The sequence below is a fragment of the Eptatretus burgeri genome, chromosome 1, assembly GCF_056783735.1.
Source record: "Eptatretus burgeri isolate ZD-2024b chromosome 1, Ebu_testis_v1, whole genome shotgun sequence".
Taxonomy (NCBI): domain Eukaryota; kingdom Metazoa; phylum Chordata; class Myxini; order Myxiniformes; family Myxinidae; genus Eptatretus; species Eptatretus burgeri.
Window position 1 is genome coordinate 41,563,073 of NC_140961.1, and position 20,514 is coordinate 41,583,586.

At 46.7% G+C, this 20,514-nt stretch overlaps 1 protein-coding gene across 7 annotated transcripts in view; it reads left to right on the top strand.

Moving 5' to 3' along the window:
• LOC147034330 (KH domain-containing RNA-binding protein QKI-like) overlaps positions 1-20,514 on the top strand; it is a 554,637-nt gene that overhangs the window by 331,278 nt on the left and 202,845 nt on the right. The window lies entirely within an intron of this gene.

Here is a 20,514-nt window from a genome sequence, read left to right on the forward strand (position 1 = left end):
CCGCCCGAGGCACCGCACGACAATGCGGGGCCAAAAGCAGGTGAGTACGACTTGAACTTTGTTCAAGTCAATCAATGTATTCAGAGACAGTACGAATACTTTTGCCGTGTATGGCCCTGGTTTGTGAATGAACAACCAAGCAGCATGCAGAGCACTGGGCAAGTGGCTTAAGTACTTACACAAGCATTCCAAGAAAATGGATGATAAGGAACGGCTGGCTTGGCAAGCAATTAGCAATATGTCATATTATTAAACACCTCCGGGAGATGCCTGGAATGGCAAAGCAATGTCCGAATTCCGGGTGCATAGTGTTTGTAATACCGATCAGCGATCACTATAATCGATTGTGAAGCGAGCCGTTCCTTATCAACCGTTTTGTTGGAGTGCTTGCTTGAGTGCTTAAGCCACTTGATGAGTGCTCCACAATATTCGCACTGTCACTGAATATATTTAGAGACTTGAACAAAGTTCATGGGCCACTCACCTGTGTTTGTCCCCGCCTTGTCATGCAATATGTAGGGCGGTGGCTGGCTCACTGAAAATGTGCATTTTTATTTTACACCACGTTTCCCCTTTTTATACGATCTTCCTAGCCTGGTGTTGGCTTTGTGGTTAGGGTGGCGGCTTGGGATCCTAGGGTCCTGAGTTCAATCCCCATTGGCCGCTGAATTAAAATACACCAGGAGGTTGACTCAGCCTGTCATCCTTCTGAGGTCGGCAAAATGAGCACCAGTGTACTGGTAAGGGGGACACTGCATCAGCGGCATAGCCGCGTCCAAACCAATGATGCAACCAGCAGCCACAGGCTGCACTCGATAGAGAGAGATACGATCTTCCTTCATTATACAACCCGTCACTTTGTCATAGATCGATACATATATAAGAAAAAAATTTAACGTTTCGTTTTTAAAAGTTTCTTCAACTGTTTCATTGGAGTGCTTGCTTGAGTGGTTTAGCCACTTAGCAAGCACTCCTCAAGCTTCAATCATGATACTGTTGCACTGTTCTCCATGGATACATTTGCAGTGTTAGGAAGGCAAAATAAATTAGATGATTACAATGACTAAAAAATATTTTCAGTGGTTACAAAGCAATGAATCTACACATCACGGCAGAATAGCCGAGAGGTACGCACGCTTGATCTAAGCTGTCTTGCATGGATTTGAATCCTGACCCAGCTACGTATAAACTGTCTTCTCGGTGTTTCACAGGCAGGGTGATTTATCACTGTGTGCCATCTCTTGGATGGGCCTGAGACCGGACGTCACATCTGCCGGAATCCCCCCTCTTCTCTTCCCCTCCCTTCATCTCCTCTGCACTCTCCCTTCCACTCTCTCTCCCCCTATTCCCTCTCTCATCCCTCTCCTACCCCTCTCCCATCCCTCTCACTCTCTCTCTCTCTCTCTCCCATTCCTCTCACTCTGTCCCCCACCCCTCAAGACCCTCTCTCTTCCTCCCCTCTTCCTCTGTCTCTTCCACCCCTCTCCAGAATCTCCATGGGAACATCCCACCCCTCTCCCTCTCTCTCCCAGCCCCCTTCCCCTGCTCCTCCACCCCTCTCCTCCTCTTAAGACAATTCAAAACACCTCACCACACGTCGATATAGAGACAGGCTTGTTTTGATTGAGGATAAGTAAGTGAGTTGCTGTGTTGTCATGATTTACACCAAGCAGAAGTCAAACATTTATTATCCTCACCAAAGGAGAGGGTATTGCATTTGTCTCCGTTTGTTTGTTTGTTTGTCTACGTTTGTCCGCACAGAACTTTCATGTTTTTCGCCACAACCACTTTCGGATTGAGACGAAATTTTCACCAAATTTTCAACACAAAAACTTCTGTATCTGGCAGTGTCTATGTCCGAAACCTTCTGGTTGTACATATGACATGTGAATGCCTGAAGTTTGAGGAATAAGTCATCTGGCAAACTGATGGACTCCCCTAGTTCACAGAAGGTCTGTTGGTATTCAAATGATTTGGCAACAAGATCGAAAGGGAGGTTTTTTTTTACCCTTTCCCAGAAACATGCTAACTGTGTCACAACCAGTATAAACATCAAGCCTGATTAGAGCATCACACAGTTTCGCACTGAGTGTCGATCAGATTGTTTTAATGTCCAGAATGCATTCTGATCTCTTCATATCAGTGTGCAGGTGCAAAGCCTCCACGCTAATCGTGCCACCAAGGGAGAGCAGCAGGATAGCTACATCGGCGTCGGAGCTAATGATCAGCACCTCAGAATTTGGTTTAGTCTTACTTATGTGGTGAGCATGCAACAGAAGCCTTGTTATCATAATTTCAAGAGAGAATTGGAGGAGGAAAATCAAAGGAAGGTCAAATTTGAGGAATTCTCTCAGTGTGAGATAATTCACAAGGAGGATACTCACGGATCATCAGGTCGATCCATGAGACGATCCCTGAAGCTGCGCGTGTATGTAGTAATACATTTTCTGTTGTGGTACTTCACTTCAATTGCTACACAATATTTGTCCCTTATCTTCCTCAATATGGTTTTGTCTCGACATTCTGTGGCTGCACTTCTCAGTAAACCTTGAATAGAGAGAAGGTACACCCTAATCATGGCTTGAATTGAAATGGTATTAGTATGATGGGATGGAAAGAAAACTTCAACTTACTGGAAATGTCGACAGTTAGAATGATGAGGAGAGCATCATTCAGAATAACACAATTCTTTACTGAGAATCATTCACCCGATTGATCAAATAACTTACCTCCATCTAAAGTTTCAGCTGTCATCAAGATATCCCGCTGCCATTTTCCTTTACCTTTCACCCATTTTTCAGCTCCGTTGCGGATGATACACACAGGTGGGAGCACATGTTCACATCTTGCACCAGCAACTGCTGAAAGCACGGAGCACAAGTGCTTTGGCGACGATGGCTTTTCAGCACAGGATTGTCGGTGGTCGTCAATACTTGGTTTTTGTTTTGCAACCCTCTTCTGTGCGTGGGCTACTCATTGAATGTGTGTGAATGTTGCGTAACATCTCAAGTGGTACCCAAATTCTTCAGGGTCTGGAGGTGAAGCTCAAAAATAGGATCATGGGTCCTTAAGCTCACATGGATCAGGAGGAAGTCACTCAACCCCCCACAGACCACCTTAAACCTTGACGTTGTTAATGCCATGAGCAAACTTTGGTACATCATGAGTGATGAAGGTTGTAGTCAAGTTTCGTCAAAATCGTGTGGTTTCGGAGAAGAGAACAAATATCTATTTTGAGGGTCAAACCCCCTGCAATCCATCCGAGACCCTTATTTTTTTAATGCCATGAATAACCTTTGGTCCATGATGAGTGATGAAAGTTGTGGTCAAATTTAGTCAAAATAATTTGTAGTTTCGGAGAAGAGAGCAAATACCTATTTTGGAAGGTCAAACACCCCCCCCCCCTCCCCACAACTGTAGACCAACCTTAGTGAGCGCAGATTTTGATGGGGTGAATACACTTTCATTAGGAATCAGAAATGAAGCTTTTGGCAAAGTTTCATCAAAACCGTTATTTTGGTTCAAGCGATTATGACTGGTGTTTACAGACTAACACTCACTCACTCACTCACTCACTGATTTACTTACTGAAACTGCTCGATCGCATTAGCTCACCAGACTCAAGTCCAGGTGAGCTAAAATGATGCACAATGCGAAGGAATCCATGTTTCATTTTTATAAATCAAATGAATTCAAGTTCATAGTGGAACATGAGCAAACTGAGAACCCGCATTCCAAAGTTCATTCTCAAAGCCCTCAACAGATTTGACAAGTTTACACATGCAAGGGTACCAGGAAAACAAGGTACACAGGTCATTCACCTGACAAATGTTCAATGACCTATCTTGTAATCTAATCGATAATAATCCAACCGAGCTTCTTTCAAGAGTGCTTGGCACTGGTGCGCCTTTTTCGCTTCGCATTCTCCTTGGACCTCGTCAACAATTTTCATCCATTTATCCGCAAAATTCCGCACTCCATCCCAACTCCTTTGATTACATTTCGTAAGATTGTCATCTCCCTGGTCCGCCACATGAGTAATACACCACATTTCACGAATTTTCAGTCACTTTTATGACGAAAAAACAGCAAAAAACTTAACAACCTGGAAGGGCACTCAGTAGAGCGCAAATCTCCACCTGATCCACGAGAACATTTCGGGCCAAATACATTTTTGAGATGTCGTGTAATATATCGTTTTTGGCCCGATCCCTCAATGGTGAAGAATCACAGAAAGAATTCTGGTAGTCGGATCCGGATTCGGATCTTCACCGAAATCGAATCAATTCATCGTGGTCACAGACCCAACGTGGCCACCAAGTTTCGTCGGAATCCGTCCACAGCTTATTGAGATATCCTGTACGCAAACGAACAGACAGAAAGGGGTGAAAACATAACCTGGTGGTGGAGGTAATGATGATATCGAAAGCAAAACCGGAACTGCACGCTCGGATGGCGATCAATGCTGATTAGCTGAGGGTGACTTGACGTGGTGTGACGTGACAATTTTTTTTCCCTTATCGAGGCTCAGATGAGAGCGAACACCCAATGAACAGCAAGGGAGGCATGAGACAAGATGGGCGGGAGTGGGAAGGACAAGACAGTGGGGGACAGAGACATTAGGAGATCTGTGGAAGGGAGAGGGATGGGGCGAGGAACACGGGGTCGACAAGATGGACATTACAGGGACTTTCAGGAAGGAAGCGGGGAATTTGAAGGAGGTGGGCTTGGGGTGGATTAACGGGGGGAGATAAGATCGAGAATTTGAATGGGAGACGATAATAGGTGATGGTGAACAGCTGTTTTGAAGCCTGGAGGGACAAAGGGGATTGAACGGAGTGAGGGAGTTTATTCCAAAGGCGGGAACAAACGAGGAATGAAAGAGTGAAGGTGATCAGTGATTCGTGATTTTGGTAGTTTTACCAGAAGGGGGCTGTTGGTGGACCTTGAGCACCCTGTGAAAATATGGTGGGGACAAATCGCAGACACAGCAGGGGGGGTCGGGAGGGATACTCAACCTTGGTGATGAGATGGCCTTGGATACTCAACCTCATCGCGGGAGATGTCAATGATCCGAAATGCCTTGATTTCCGCAGCGTGAAGCCGATAAAGGTGGGAGGCAGGAGCACCATCCCAGAGGGGAGAGCAGTACTTCATCAGGCTGCGGACAAAAGCTTTGTAAGTGGTCAGGAGCTCAGGTGAGCCGTGGAAGGACTTTGCATGACGGAGGATTCCCAGTCGGCCACTGGCTTTGGAGGCGAGGCTGGAAATGTGGCTTTCCCAGGAAAGGTCATGGCAGATAGTGAGACCCAGAAGCTTGAAAGAAAGGACTTCTTCCAGAGGATTGTTGAGAAAGTGGATGGGGGGGGGGGGTTCCAAATGGTCCTTTTGGAGAGATAGAGTGAGAGTGTGAGATTTGTCTGGATTGAAAAACATGTTCCACGTATTGGACCAGTTTGTGATTTTACCCAGATCTGCAGTGAGCGAAGAAGCTGCTGCTTGCCGGTCTGAGGGACGACAGATGGTAGGCAGAGGGTGGAGTCATCAACAAAGAGTAAAAGAGGATTTTCTAGAGAGTCAGAGAGATCATTGATGAAAGCCAGAAAAAGAACAGCGCCCAGAACGCTTCCTTGAGGAACTCTAGCCTGGACAGGAAGAAGCGATGAGAGAACTCCATTTATGGCCACACGTTGGCTGCGACAGGAGAGGAAGTCTGCGAGCCATGAGTGGAGATGGCCTTGGATACCTTAGGAAAAGAGTTTGGTGAGCAGGGCAGGGTGCCAGACCGTGTCAAAAGCACGCGTTATGTTGAGGGATATGGCTCTGATTTCATGTCCGGCATTGAGGACCTCCATCCATTGTTGGGAGAGCAGAATCAGCATATCCAGGGTAGAGTGACCTGGTCTGAAACCAAATTGATGATCGGAAATCAAGCCAATGGAGAAGAGGAAGGATTTAATGTCTGAAGCGATGATGTATTCCATAACCTTGCTGATGATTGGGAGAAGGCTGATTGGTCTGTAGTTGCAGGGATCTGTTTTGAACCTTTTTATGCAGGGCAGTGATGTTAGCAGATTTTCAAGCAGATGGCAGATGAGCTTGAGCAAATGAGAGGGTGAATAGAATAGAGGGAGGGTGAGCAAGAGCAGGTTTTTAGGACACGTGGGCTGATGCCGTCTGGACCGGTTGCAGAATCTGAGTCGAGGTTTGACAGCAAGCTCTCCACCTTGTCAAGAGAAAAGGACACAGAGTCCAGGGACAGTTGGGTGCAACTGGGTAAGGTGGGTACAGAAAGCGATGGGTTTCAGACTCAGGATTACGATGCAAACACCGAGTTTAGTCATTCAGTCTTTTCATATGCGGTGTCAGCAGTGTGGCCATTTGAGGTAAGAGAGTGATGGAGGGGGAACATGCACCAGAAACAGATTTGATTAGACGCTACCAGAATTTAGAGGAGGGAGATAGGTTTGAAAGTTCAGACTTGAGCTTGGAAAGATTTTGTTTTCTGGCTCCCCTGATGGGAGATACACACTTGTTCGGAGCTTTATGGAAGGAACTGAGATTACCCTAAGTTGGGTTTGCTTTCCATGAGGCAAAGGCAAGTTGTTTCGGGACAACTGTCTCGCCACAAGCTTCAGTGAACCATGGGCGGGAGGAAGGGTAGGACAACTGCAGACGAGAGGGGATAAATCTGTGCATGAGGGAGTGCAAGTTTCTTTGAAAGAATTCCCAGGATGAGTTGATGTTGGAGAAAGTAGTGATGGGAGACCAGTCTCGAAGTTTGATGGCTGCTTGGAGACCCTGTCAGTCGGCTTGAGTGAAATGCCAGACTCGACGGTGCTTTGGTGGTTCTCTGATAATAGCCAGAGAGATGTCCACTTTGACAAGCACGTGGTTAGAAGAACCGATTGGAGTGGAGGAAGAGCAGCAGATATTTTCTGGGAAATTTGTCAAAATCAGATCCAGAAGAGATGGAGTACCATTGGTTGAGATCCGGGTCAGGAAGTTGACCAATTGAGGCAGTCCCAATGAGTCGCAGAAAGCTTTTGCTGAAGTGCCATGACAGGTGAGAGAAGTCCCCACACGAGCCAACTGGCATGATGACAATTGAAGTCACCACTTATGAAGAAGAGAGAGTTTGGATGAGAAGATAGAAGATGGTCCATGTTTTCGGTTAGTGAGGTGTAAATGGAGTCATCACTGTTCGGTGGACGGTACAGTACACATATAAACAGGAGGTGGGAGTGGAGGGGAAGCCGTAGCCAGAGGTATTCCCTGTGGTGTGGGGGAGTGAGGGCAGTGTACGGAGAGTGAGGAATGGAGTGTTTGATAAAGAGAGCAACTCCTCCAGCAGGACGAGGCTCAGGTCTGTCATACCGGAGGAGGGAGTAACCAGGGAGAGATACTTGGGAGTCAGAAGCGTCTTGAGGGAGGAAAGTTTATGTTCGGCAGATTATGTGTGGTTTGTCAGTGGCAACCTGTATGGAAAGATCAGTAAGGTTTGAGCGAAGGCCCCGGATATTTTAGGTCCACGCTGTTAATGAAGAGGGAGGGGAGGAGGCTTTGGGTGCATGGGGTGGAGGGGGAGGGGGAGGGTAGGACAAGTGTGGGGGATTGCAGAATAGGTAGGGGAGGGGATTGGATAAGGAGGAAAAAGGCTCTGTGGTGCTGGGGGAGAGGGGAGGTGGCAAGAGAGAGGGCAGAAGGCCATTGAGGATTTGAGGATGTGGAGTGATGAGATGGAGGTGAGAGGGCAGGGAAAGGAGACAGCTTTATGGATGTGAGGGGGGAATTTTGAGATGGGTGAGTGAGGGGGTGAATGGTGGGAGAAGGGTGAGTGGGGAGAGTTGAGGGAGAAAGGTGAGGAGGGTGTTTTTGAGGGAGAAGAATGTGATGGTTGCTTTGAAAGGGAGGGGTGAGAGGGGTGAGTTGGCACTGAAGTTGGAAAAAAAGATTGATTGATGGAAAGTGAACATTCATCGCAAACTCGGTTTTTTTTAATTTTTAGGTCAGAGATGCGATGAAACACATTTCTTGATGGAGGCAATAAAAGCGAATTAAGAGAATGGAGAGAAGAAACGCTGAAACAGTTGGATTTTTTTCGGCAAGGTATGAAGGAGAGGTCGAATTGAGACCAGTTTATGGAAATAAAAGAGTGGTGCATTATGATAGTCAATGAGAAGCACATGTGTGAAAGGGGAAGATGAAGCATTATAAGATATCGTTTATTATTATTATTATTATTATTATTATTATTATTGTTCGAGAGAATTTTCATCAGATGAGGTAATGGGAAGGTTGTAGAAAAAATCGTGAGGTGAAAGGTGAATTTGGATCAATAAACGCAGGCGGTGGAAACAGATCACGTGGTTACGGGAGAAGCACGTGGCTGTGGGAGGTGTATAGTCAAACGTGAATTTATTTATTTATTTTAAATAAGAATAGCGTGACATTCGGAAAAGGCAAGGTTGAAGTAAAATCGTGGAGGTGTGTGGTGAATTTGGAACTGTAAACGCAGTGTGGAGCTGCTGGGTCGATGAAACGTTTCAGGAAGGGGGTGGGGGAGAGACACGTGGTTGCAGGAGATGTATAGATCGAAAGGATACAAGGAATATTATTAATTTTTGAAGAACAGGTAAGATTCGGGAATGGAAGTTTGTAGTAAGAAATCGTGAAGGTAATGGCGAGAGTGGGTCAGTTCAAGTACAATAAAGATGGTGTACCGGAAGAAGAAGAAGAAGAAGTATAATTGGAAGAAGAAGAGTAAGTAGAAGGAGGATCGGGACTCGTGGGTGAGTCAGGAGAAAGGTAGTTGTTTTTTTGTTTCAATTTATGTGACGTGGTGACCGCATCACTCCGGATGTCGTGCGTGCTGGCTACATGTGCCAAATTCAAACAAATCCAAAAATAAAGCTTGTGGAAAAGTTCTTGAGATGGAATAGTTCATGTGGAAGTTGTGTTTTGAGTTGAGAATGGCCAATTTAATGCTCCACATGAATTATACTTTGGTTTTCAAGTGGGTAGCGTGTGATGAACACTTTCGAAGGGATAGATTACGGCCAATTAGACCTTGATTTACCTCACGTATTTATAATTAGGACATTTATAATTACCCTTGTAAATATGTCGATTGTCATTAAATACCGTGTTCATGTTAAGTTGCTGTGTCCGTAATTGTCGTGGGGTTCGAGTATAAACCCCCCTGTGTATCCATTTCTGTGCCCCCGTCACACCGCCATTGCCCCATGCCCTTCCTACGCGCGTGATTATCTCCGAGGATCAACGTGTCCACCTCCGGATAAGGAAAAACCGCTCGACCATCCGGGCTGGGGTGTTAACCGCTCATCACCAAAAATTGGGTCAAAAAGATGAACCTGGACCACCAGCTCTGCGACAATATATATATATATATATATATATATATATATATATATATATATATATATATATATATATATATATATATATATATATATATATATATATTGTTGCGGATTCGCGCCCGCCGGCGTGCGGACGGCCACGTAACTCGAATCGCGGCACGTCGCCCACCGGACGGACAATCCAGTCGTGACCCTCTCGGACTAACGCCGGGAACTAGTCACGGGTGGACCTTTCGGTCTCACCACGATCGTGCCAATCGGCCCCCGCGTGGGATAGGGTTGCTCGCCAAATTCGACCTACCTAAGTACCCACACGGAGGGTAGACCGGGCGATCGCACCTCGCCGCAGGTCGACTTCGGACACGGGCCACTTTAAGCGACCCGTTCCGTACTATCGGGATAACAGAGCGGTGTTATTCGTCGGCCTCGACGGTTCGATTAATTATCGGGCGTTTTAGCCCACGACCAACCCTTTACGTGAAGCAAGATGGAGATTCAATGAAAGAAAAGACGAAGCGAAGCGGGAAAACAGTTCAACATAACTCACATTTATTTCGCGATGAACGGGAAGCACACATATACAATTCCACCAAAAGCACATGTAAAAGAAGAAGACAATGCAGAGCTATCCGACTACCGAGCACACGGCAACACTTATACAATTTTACTTCACAGACGGCGCCAACAACACATATTCCCAAAGCAAAAGAAAAGAACCACCCTCCAGGATGAGGCGGGCCTGGGGCCGAGACCGTGTCGGGCTTACCGTCTGATGATGAGACGCAAAGTGGCGGTGGCGCCCCAACTCCGCGGGCCTCGCGGACAGTGTCTGGTAGGGGGTGGGAAAGGGGCCCCCTTGTCGCACTATCTCAGCGCGGGGGGAAACAGGAGGGGGGTTGTTGATGCTCGGGGGATGGCGGATATCACCCTGTCTCGGGTCCCGCGACGAGCGTCTCCTCCTCGACCTCGGTCGCGTTGCTGGCCTCTCCCTCTGCAGCTCCCGGCACCGACGCGAGCACCCCCTCGTCCGCCTTCGCCGCCGCCACCTCTCCACAGCTCCGTCTAATCGCCCTCTCCGTCTCCTCTCTTGGCTCGTCCCAACTCTTCACTCTTGACTTCTCCCCTCCGAACTTCCAACTGCCAACTGAACTGCCCTGACTGACGAACGCAGCCGTTTATATCCCCCGTGGCTTCGCTCCTTCACCTTTGACCCTCTGCCTCCGACCCTTCACCTCTCTAACTGGCTCCCCATTGGACCGAGGAAAAGTGGGCGTGAATGCTTTTTGATCCATGAATTTGCATATAGCGTCCTCACTCCAACGCCCTGGAGGCGGGGCCAAATCGCCCCAGCTCGCCGATAGGATGGAACAGAAGTGGGCGTGAGTCGTTTTTGATCCGTTTTTCTTCGGAAAGTCTGTGATGTCTCTGAACACGCTGCTCGGTGCGCGCCCCGCACGAGTCCAGCATCGGCGCCCACAAGTGGCGTGGGAATGACGGTGATGCGATGGTGGCGAGTTGTGACGGTAAAGGTCGTGGCTGTTGTTGTGAAGCGGCGTTGTGGTTGGTGGTTGTTGTGAAGCGGCGTTGTGGTTGGTGGTTGTTGTGAAGCGGCGTTGTGGTTGGTGGTTGTTGTTGCGAAGCGGCGTTGTGGTTGGTGGTTGTTGTGAAGCGGCGTTGTGGTTGGTGGTTGTTGTGTGATGGCTGTTGAGACGTGGTTGGTGGTGGTAGTAATGGCGGCTGGTCCAAAATAAAGATAGTAAAAGAAAAACGGCTATCCTGAAGAGTCGCAGCCCGACTGAATGACATTTATTCCCTCGAAACAACGGGTTTGGGCCTAACTACACATATACTTACAGAGATATCTCACCTAAGGGACCTGAATGGTGGTTTGTGAATTTCGTCAACCACAACAATATATATATATATATATATATATATATATATATATATATATATATATATATATACATATATACATATATACATATACATACTAGTACGGGCTGGGGCGGGCCCGTTGGTGCGTAAATGACGACTGGATTGGGGCATTTTTTCACCCCCCCTCACCCCTCCTCTCTCCCCTCTCTCGTTCCAGTACCCTCTCTCGTGGGTGAGGCGTGCCAGTAGGTGCAGCTTCGTTCCTTCGCTCTTGTAAACTACGACTGGATTGGGGCATTTTTTCACCCCCCCTTCTCGCCCCCTTCTCTCTCCCCCTCTCTCGTGGGTGAGGTGTGCCAGTATGTGCAGATTCGTTCCTTCACTTTCGTAAACGACGACTGGATTGGGGCATTTTTTTCAATTAGATCGGACCAACCGTATCATAAATGGCCATAACTTGGGAAACACCTGGGAAACGTACTCAGGTCCCCAGCGTCAATTGTGACATCATATCAAACGAAGAAGAATTATGACGCCCCCTCTCTCGCTCCCCCCTAGTCTCGCCCCTCCTCTCTCCCCCCTCCTCTCTCACGCCTCTCTCTCACCCCTCTCCCTCACCCCCTCTCGCCCCCTCCTCTCTCCCCCTCTCTTGAATTGTGATGCCCCTCTCTCAACCCCCTCTTGCCCTCTCTCTCCCCCTCTCTTGCCCTCCTCTCTCCCCCTCTTTCCCCCTCCTCTCTTCCCCCTCCTCTCTCACCCCTCTCTCTGTAGATGTGTTCACAGAAAATGATAATAATAATTAAACAAACATTAATTGTGATGTCACGAATGATGTCATAGCACCGTGTCCTGTCATTGGTCGACAGATAAATGGCCGTAACTTGGGAACCGCTCGTCCGATTGATATCAAACCTCGGAAAGGCACATCCGTGGGCCCCCGGCAATATTCCTGGTAAGTTTCAATCCGATCAGACCGGCAGTCATCGAGAAACTGCGGTCGCATACAGACACACATAGAGACAGACACACACACACACACACAGAGATTGCTGGAATTATATATATATATATATATATATATAGTTACGGCTGTGGAAATTCGCGATACACTATAAAGGGTCCTCAGGTGAGATATATCGGTAAGTTCATGTGTAGTTAGCCCAAACCCGTTGTATAGAGGGAATATATGTGATCCATTCGGGCTGCGATTCTTCAGTTAGCCGTTTTTCTTTTGCTGTCGTTATTGTGGTGCAAGAACAACAACAAACATCGCCACAACCAACATCTCAACGATCATGCCATTCACACCACGACGCCACCTTCCACAACTACGCTACCACCATCTTCGCCACTCGCCATTCAACGAGCACCGTGTGGTCACGATCTCCGTGGGACGGATGAAAGGAGCGGGGTGGCAGCAGCAACAAGGGTGCGAAGGGGCATCTCCTGCCCAAAACTCCCGCTTAAATATCTCCCGCCAAGATCTCCCGCCCAAAACGCCCGCGCAAATATGTCCCGCCCGAATCTTCCTTCCCTCGTCGTACGGCACATGGAGAAGAAAACCAACAACGCCTTGGGGGTTTTCCCGCCATTTTTCCCCGTGCTTGGTGAGAAAGGGGGAGGGGGTGGCACGTCCTCTCCCGTTTGGCGGATGTGCGGTGTGACGCGGCCGGGGGAGAGGAACGCCCCCCTTCGAGGCATTTCTGGAAGCGTCTCGAAGGAAGGAGGAGCCAAGAACGGGGCTCAGGGTGGAGCGAAGGGCGGAGCCCGACCCTACAAAAGGGTGGGTGTGGAGAGTCCCTGTTCCCTTGTCCCTGAATGAGAATTGTCGAGAGTTGTTGGAGAGTCCCTGCTTATGGTTCGTTCGTTCGGAGGTTGAGGTTCTGTTCGTTCATTCGGGTCAGGCGGACAACACGTGCAGGCACGAGGCACGACCCCAGTGGACCACGCCGGAGGGACTTGGAGTTGCGGTCGCCAAGGGCTGGACGACGCGCTCAGGGAAGTCGCGACTTCCTTTTCTTTTGGGGTTTTGTGAATTGCCTTATTCGGTTGTAAATCTGCATGTGTCTCTTCGCTTGCTTTTATTGTGTTTTCTTGCTTGACTGTAATATACGTGCCTTCCGTGCTTCCGTGAATAAATGTGCTTGTCCAATTGTTCCCCGTTTCGCTGCGTCCTTTCCTTTGTTTGAATCTCTATCTTGCATCACGTAAGGGATTGATAGTGGGTTTAAAACACCCGGTAAATAATCTGAACCGTCAAGGTCGACGATAACTCCGCTCGGTTATCCCTGTAGCACGGAACGAGCCGCTTAAGCGGTTCATGTCCGGAGTCGACCTGTGGCGTGGTTCAACTCCTCGGTACGCTACCCGCGCGGATACTTGGGTAAATCGACCATTCGGCGATCGGACCCTATTTCGCGCAGGTAGAATGCGGACTGAGTTGTGGTGAGGTTAAACCCCCACCCGTGACTAGCTCCCGGCGTTGTTCCGAGAGGGTCACGACTGAATTGCACGTTCAGTGGGCGAAGCGGCCGCTATTGGTTACACGTGGTCGTTCGCACGCCGGCGGGGCACGAATTCGCAACAATATATATATATATATATATATATATATATATATATATATATATGTAGATATATATATATATGTAGATATATATATATATATATGTAGATATATATATATATATATATATATATATATATATATATATATATATATATATATATATATATATATATATATATATATACACTGTATACTAGACGACCCGTGAACCCGTTGTGACAGCCGTTGATAAAAAAAAAAAAATAGCTCCAGCCAACTATACTGCTGAGGTTGATTGCATTGATCAAATACTCCCGAAGAGTACTTCACTGAATCGGGAATTGATTTTTTAATATTTTTTTTCGTTGCCCGTTTTTAACGAAATTTGATATTGCGCGTCAATGTGAAAAAAAAAAAAAAACGGAGAAAAGAAAGTCAAAGACATTTTTGTGCGTAATCTTCAAAACAGAATTTTATTTATTAATGAACATGGAAGTATTAGATGAAAATGGCGATGTTTATTTTATGCTTAAAAAGAAATCGTTCTTTGTCGATACTAAATGTTTGAGATCTTTTAATAAATCATTACAAGAAAATAAAAGAAGATAGCTCCAGCGAACTATACCGCTGAGGTTGTTTGCATTGATCAAATACTCACGAAGAGTACTTGACTGAATCGGGAATTGATTTTTAAATAATTTTTTCGTTGCCCGATTTTAACAAAACTTGATACTGCACACTGCAGGAGAATAATGAGTAAGGTGACCCTAACATTTTTGTGCTACCGTGTACCGTTTTGGCTGTATTTTGCGAACATACATCCATGCAAACATCCATCCATGCATACATACATACATACATACATACATACATACCAGATGAAAGTTTTAGTAAAAAAATAAAAATATATATATTGTGGTTCTGGAAAACCGGGCGTTGTGGCGTGCGCCTGTAATCCGGCTACTCGGAGGTTTGGGTTGGAGGATCGCTTGAGGACAGCTCTGCGCTGTGCCGCGCTATGAGAGGGTGGAGGGCTGCCCGGAATCATGGCGAAACCCAATCCTTATCCCTGTGTCGTAAGAGGCGACCAGGGTTGCGTCAGGAAGGGCATCCGGCGTAAAACCTGTGCCAAATTGTTATGCGGATCATAACGGATGATCCGCTGTGGCGACCCCTAACGGGAGCAGCCGAAAGACAAACAACAACGTTGTGGTTCTGGAAACTGCATGCATCTAAGGCAATGGAATCCAACATACAGTGTTCCCCAGACAGTTATTTCATTAATATATATGCAGTTAGACCTTTACCTCACATCTAAATGGTTAAACAGGACGAAGTACGTTGTGTGGGTCTCGTAGTTAGGTCTGATTATATCTATATCTTCATTCCAAGTCTTCCTCTTATTCCTGAAATAAATCCAAGCAGGCACCGCACCCAGACGGCCACTTCTGAAAACTGCAGCAACACCCTCCACCTATGAATGTTCTCACGGAGACCAAAGGAAGCAGAAACAACACGATGGAAAAAATCCTCCGCTGCAAGATACGGTGCCAAAGGGAATAGTAGAACCGTACATTAAATCTCAACGCCCATGCGACGCGCTCTTTTAAACCCTAATAATTGTATCCAATCCTTCCCTTCAATCCATGACACAGCTCAGGGCTGGCACCGTGCTCTAGCAGCCACCTGTGAGGATCACCACTGTGATAAATACCTGTATGCACGAATAGCAGACCCGTGCGTAACCCCGTGATATTTATCATCACACTGTACGGGGCACGAATGGTACACCTCTTTGTTCGGGTCTGCGCGCTGGTTCACAACGGCGTCTTACCATCGGTTTTCGCTCGCCACCACAGCCACCAATGTCTCCCGCGGACGGCAGACATCCTCCCGCACCTCCGCCTCGATGCAGCTGCCACCAAGCAGAGGCATGCTGTATGGCCCAGATCGCTCGGGCAGCATGGCATACGGATGGGCCAAATGCATTGATCAGCGCCAACCGCAGCACGCTGGGTGGCATACCACGAAGCGGGCCTATTTACCAGCGCGGCCCTCGGCCTCGCCAGAGCACGGACCGGGAGTTCGGTGCAAGGTGATTTATATCGCGGGGTTCGGAGTGAGATAATTCCACAGCTCGCCAATGTCTAGCTGGATGTAAAATAAGGCCGCTTCGGGCCGTGCAGTGGCCGGGTCCCAATGGGAGCACCCGATTCGGGTGATAACGCATCGCTTCGAGGCGGTTCCCCGCCCTGCACCGCGGGGCCGATAAAGGACGGATCGCGAAGCCGTCCACAGTCGTCGTCGTTGTCGTCCTTATCATCTTTGCCTGGCCTTGGATCGATCTCTACATATGCCTGCTGCTCTGCAAGTCCAGTCGGCCACTCTGCCCACTCACTCTCAATCTCCGCCTTCTCTGGAATCTCTCACCGCTGGCTCCACCCACCCACCTTCTCCACCTGCCTCTCGCCGCAGGCTCCACCCATCCACCTGACTCTGCCTGCTTGACTCCGCCTTCTCCACCCACTCACCTGGCTCCACTTAAAGTCCCTCTCTCACGCCTGACTGTCTCGCCCATTCTCTGGATCAGCGCAGACGCTGTGCCAGTGCCGTAGTCAATCAGGAGATGACGTGCCAACTCTCAAGGAAGGATCGTTCGGCGGAGCGTCCCCCCCCCCAAACGTACTGGGTAGGTAGGTCGGTCGGTCAACCATGCAAGGTATTACGAGACCGTTAGCCTCATCTCCTCTCCTTTCTTCTCATTAACTCCTCTTTATTAGGTTTTGTGTGTGTGCGCGCGCGTGCATTGGCGCCCGTCCTAGCTATAAGTTAAGATTGCAGAAGATATATCGGTATAGGTCTGCCCTGTATATGCTTTTGTAAGTTTCCTGCCTTGCCATCGCACCTCACTAATTTTTTACTGTCCCTGCTTTAAATACAACAATAAACTGCATTCACTGTGCCACATATTTTTCCTCACCTGCCTTTAATAAATGCTTTATGTAGAAATGTTCCCAGCTCGTTTTTGTCTTTTCTTTCATTGATCCAGCATGGTCCGTATCCTAGCCTAGCCAGGACTTTATTCCAAACAATCTGTTATTTTAGCTGGTACATCCTTGGCAGTGTCGCTCAGCTGCATCTGATCCGGTAAGGTGATCCGGTTCAGAAAAGGCGTACCGAAGACGTGTGCCCTGGTAATTAGGTCACGTGATTATTTTTAGGTAACCCGATTAACCTTAGACGGAGGACCTTAAGTCACGTGGTTGAGTTATTGGCGTTCACGGTCAGTTAGCAATCCACCACGTCACGGAGTTATCCGTGTGCGACGGCCTGCGATTCCGGGGAGTCTGGTGGGAACCCGAGATAGTTTCCCCCCAGTAGTCTTCTCACCCGACCTCCAACCGCAACAATATATACACTAGTGGGGTGTGCTTACACATTGTGTAAACATACGAACCGTGCTTCCCCATTGTCTCGGGTCACTGATCTGCATTTGATTTTTCATTCATTTATTTTCATTTAATATTTTTCATTTATTTATTTTCATATATGGATGCTTTTCAACGGTTCTGTGATTTTTCCTGGTGTATCGGCTTCGATATCCGTTGGCACACCAAATTTTCGTGCTTCCCCATTGTCTCGGGTCACTCACGTGCATTTTTTCATTTTATTTATTTATTTTCATTAAAAAAATATTTTCATTTATTGATATTGTCCGATGATTCTGTGAAATTTTCTAGGGTACCAGCTTCGATGTCCATCGGCTTGCAAAATTTCAGCTTTCTACGTCACGCGGAAGGTGCCAATCTTTCATATCAGTCAGTGAGTCAGTCAGTATGCCTGGTGTTGGCTTAATGGTTAGGGTGGTGGGCTTGGGATCCTAGGATCCAAAGTTCAAATCCCCCTCAGCTGTTGAATTAATACCAGGTGGGGTTGACTCTGCCTGTCACTCTTCTGAAGTCGGCAAAATGAGTGCTAGCTTGCTGGTATCCTGTGTTGGAGTGGCGACCCATCCAGGATTTTGCCCACGAGCCAAGGAGACTGCTTAGGCAGCACCAATGCTCTGCACAGAGTATCGTCCCCAATGGATGGATGGATGTCAGTCGGTGGTTAGAAAGATACTGTATATGTATATATCCTTAGTTTACTTATACAACCAAAAGTGTGCACATGAAATCAATCACAACACCCATTTGTATGAAACAGCAATACATTGACATTATTCGTTCGTGAAGCTGTGCATGCTCTTTGAAACTATTTATTTCACAGATCTATATCTAAAATATTATTTAGTTTGCACATGTAGGATATTGATGTCGAGACGTACAGTACATTGGTTGTGTCGTACAGCTTAAGAGACGTATGTTCAGCCGTTTGCATTTCTCATCCCATCATTTCAATCCTGAAACAGTCACGTGTTACATGGATCACCCAAACTAATTGAACCTCAAAGGTCTTTGTCCCAATCCTCCCTCAAACAATAAGTTTGTTTTCAGTGTAATAATTGCCATTCCTCTCTCAGTCTATTAAGGGCCCTTTGATCCCGTTAATTGCCCCGTTCTTAATCTTGTTTTCATGCTTGAAAATTGTTTTTTTTTGTCGTTTTGGTTCTTTCTCTCTCTCTCTCTCTCTCATTCTCCCTCTCACTCTCTCTCTTTTGCTCTCTCTTTTGCTCTCTCTTTTGCTCTCTCTTTTGCTCTCTCTTTTGCTCTCTCTTTTGCTCTCTCTTTTGCTCTCTCTTTTGCTCTCTCTTTTGCTCTCTCTTTTGCTCTCTCTTTTGCTCTCTCTTTTGCTCTCTCTTTTGCTCTCTCTTTTGCTCTCTCTCTCTCTCTCTCTCTCTCTCTCTCTCTCTCTCTCTCTCTCTCTCTCTCTCTCTCTCTCTCTCTCTCTCTCTTGCTCTCCCTCTCCCTTTCATATTCAGTTCCAATTTTTCATGTTGTCGTCGTTTTGAGGGATATGAAATGGACATTATTTGTTTTTCTTCAATGCCATGTTATCATAAGCTGTTCATTTTACTCGAGTTGTCCATCAAATACAATCGGCCACCCAACATGTTTAAACATCTCGTCCATCTAGCAGCCACCTGCCTTTCAGCTGGTGCGATCTCTTCTAAGAAATGAGTTCTGCTGACCTTCATTTAATGTGGAAATGGCACAGCCTATAAAAATCATAACACGGTTGTGATAATTATCAGATTCTGAATTGGCTCAGCAGTCATTTCCTCGCAGTTCCAGTGTTCAGCTCAGTATGTCGTATGTTCGGTGAACAAGGCCATGAAAATGTCCTTCAGTAGAAATGATCCTTCAGCACAATCATAATATATTATTTACGGCGGCCCATTATTGGTTGTGATTAACCTCATTCTTCAGTCTGTAAAATACCTCAAGTGATGCTGATGTCAGAGGGAAATTTGGTAGGAATGCTTGGGAGAGTGGTGTTTCCTGATATGCTGTACCAGTCATCGCACAGTCTGTCCAAGATGATAAATCCATCTTGACGGAGTTAGGAGACTGACAACTCCAGGTCGCACAGAACAACAGCTATCTTGCTGTCTTGCAGTAATTGTCATCATGGTCCTGTCATTTTGGCATGTATGATATTCATATTGCATTGGTAATCCTTGCGATGGCTTAGTTGTAAGAAAATTGGCTCATGTAAAGTAATTTTTTTTTATTTTTTTTTGATTTTTGCAAGACTGCAATTTAAAAATATGCTGTGAAATTACCATCATACCTATACGTAATGAAAGGAGCAATCTGTTTATTTGTTACCTCTGCCATGGAAGGTTACAGAGGTTATGTTTTCACCCCTTTCTGTTTGTTTGTTTGTTTGTTTCTGTACAGGATATCTCAAACACTTGTGGACGGATCCGGATGAAATTTTGTGGACAGGTTGGGTGTGTGACAAGGACGGACGAACTGCTTAGATTTTGGTGACGTTCCGGATCTGGATCCGACCACTAGAATCTTTTAAGCGATTCTTTACCATTGAGAGATTGGGCCAAAAACGAAATATAGCACGATATCTCAAAAAGTTGTGGACGGATTCAGACGGAACTTGGTGGACAGGTTTGGTATGTCGCAAAGATGAATTGATTTGATTTTGGTGAAGATCCAAATCCGGATCTGGATACGAGAATTATTTAATTTGTTAAGTGATTCTTCACCATTGAGAGATAGGGCCAAAAACGATATCGTACTTGTATAGCATGATATTTCAAAAATGTATTGGGCCCGATATGTTCTCCCGGATCAGGCATTACATGGCAGAGTTGTGCACTCTACCGAGTGCCCTTCTAGTTTCTCATGCATTAACCAACAATGGATTCAGGGAACTCCCCCGAATGTTTGTGATGCAAAAAAGAAAAGGAAGGGAGGTTTGTGTGTGGCCACACGTGGCGAAACTGCAAACGCCAACTTGCGGCTTATGACCCCCCCCTCCCTTTCTCTCTCTCTTTCTCTATCTCTCTCTCTCTCTCTCTCTCTCTCTCTCTCTCTCTCTCTCTCTCTCTCTCTCTCTCTCTCTCTCTCTCTCTCTCTCTCTCTCTCTCTCTCTCTCTCTCTCCTCCCCTCCCCCCTTTTTTCTCTCTCCCTCTCTCTCTTTTAATATTCCCAACAGCAAAGTGATGGGTGGTATTTGCGAGTATAAATTAAAAGAGGCTCTTCTGAGTAAACAGTTGCATAAGCTCAGTCTATTCTGCATGAG